The sequence below is a fragment of the Arachis stenosperma genome, chromosome 9 (assembly GCF_014773155.1).
Source record: "Arachis stenosperma cultivar V10309 chromosome 9, arast.V10309.gnm1.PFL2, whole genome shotgun sequence".
Lineage (NCBI taxonomy): Eukaryota > Viridiplantae > Streptophyta > Magnoliopsida > Fabales > Fabaceae > Arachis > Arachis stenosperma.
Window position 1 is genome coordinate 81,610,533 of NC_080385.1, and position 1,740 is coordinate 81,612,272.

The 1,740-nt window shown below is 38.1% G+C and overlaps 1 non-coding gene across 1 annotated transcript; it reads left to right on the forward strand.

Moving 5' to 3' along the window:
- Positions 1–644: 644 nt before the first annotated feature.
- On the forward strand, positions 645–752 carry LOC130952439 (small nucleolar RNA R71). The gene has a single exon (XR_009074620.1). It is a non-coding gene; the product is annotated as a small nucleolar RNA R71 (small nucleolar RNA).
- The last annotated feature ends 988 nt before the right edge of the window (positions 753–1,740 follow it).

The window sequence follows — 1,740 nt, forward strand, 5'->3', positions numbered from 1 at the left end:
ATGGAAGACCTTGTTTCAGTCATGAAACTTTGAGTGGTTTTGATTAGATCAGAGACCATAGTTGCTAAGTCAGAGGGGTTCTGCTTAGAATTCTCTGTCTGTGGCTGAGAAGATGATGGAAAAGGCTTGCCATTGCTAAACCTGTTTCTTCCACCATTATTGTTATTGAAACCTTGTTGAGGTTTCTCTTGATTCTTCCATGAGAAATTTGGGTAATTTCTCCATGAAGAATTATAGGTGTTTCCATAGGGTTCTCCTAGGTAATTCACCTCTTCCATTGAAGGGTTCTCAGGATCATAGGCTTCTTCTTCAGATGAAGCATCCTTAGTACTGCTTGGTGCATTTTGCATTCCAGACAGACTTTGAGAAATCAGATTGACTTGTTGAGTCAATATTTTATTCTGAGCCAATATGGCATTCAGAGTGTCAATCTCAAGAACTCCTTTCTTCTGATTAGTCCCATTGTTCACAGGATTCCTTTCAGAAGTGTACATGAATTGGTTATTTGCAACCATTTCAATTAGTTCCTGAGCTTCTGTAGGCGTCTTCTTCAGATGAAGAGATCCTCCAGCAGAGCTATCCAAAGACATCTTGGATAGTTCAGAGAGACCATCATAGAAAATACCTATGATGCTCCATTCAGAAAGCATGTCTGAGGGACATTTTCTGATTAATTGTTTGTATCTTTCCCAAGCTTCATAGAGGGATTCTCCATCCTTCTGTCTGAAGGTTTGGACTTCCACTCTAAGCTTACTCCATTTTGGGGTGGAAAGAACTTTGCCAAGAAGGCATTGACTAGCTTTTCCCAAGAGTCCAGGCTATCTTTAGGTTGTGAGTCCAACCATATTCTAGCTCTGTCTCTTACAGCAAAAGGGAATAGCATCAGTCTGTAGACCTCAGGGTCAACCCCATTAGTCTTGACTGTGTCACAGATTTGCAAGAACTCAGCTAAAAACTGATGAGGATCTTCCATTGGAAGTCCATGGAACTTGCAATTCTGTTGCATTAGAGAAACTAATTGAGGCTTAAGCTCAAAGTTGTTTGCTCCAATGGCAGGGATAGAGATGCTTCTCCCATAGAAGTCGGGAGTAGGTGCAGTAAAGTCACCCAGCATCTTCCTTGCATTGTTGGCATTGTTGTTGCTTTCGGCTGCCATGGGTTCTTCTTCCTTGAAGAATTCGGTTAGGTCCTCAACAAAGAGTTGTGCCTTAGCTTCTCTTAGCTTTCGCTTCAAGGTCCTTTCAGGTTCAGGGTCAGCTTCAACAAGAATGCCTTTGTCTCTGCTCCTGCTCATATGAAAGAGAAGAGAACAAGAAAATGTGGAATCCTCTATGTCACAGTATAGAGATTCCTTGAGGTGTCAGAGGAAAAGAAAAATAGAAGACAGAGGTAGAAAATTTGAACTTATCAAAGAAGATGGAGTTCAAATTTTGCATTAAGGGATAGTGTTAGTCCAAAAATAGAAGGATGTGAGAGGAGGGAAGGTAATTTTCGAAAATTAAGTAAAAGAATTTTGAAAACATTTTGAAAAACATTAATTGATTTTCGAAAATAAGAGTGGGAAAGAAATCAAGTGATTTTTGAAAAAGATTTTGAAATTAGAAGTCAAAAAGATTTGATTGAAAACTATTTTGAAAAAGATGTGGTTAAGAAGATATGATTGGTTTTAAGAATATGTGATTGAAAATATATGATTTGAAAACAATTTTAAAAAGATTTGATTTTAAAAATTAATGACTT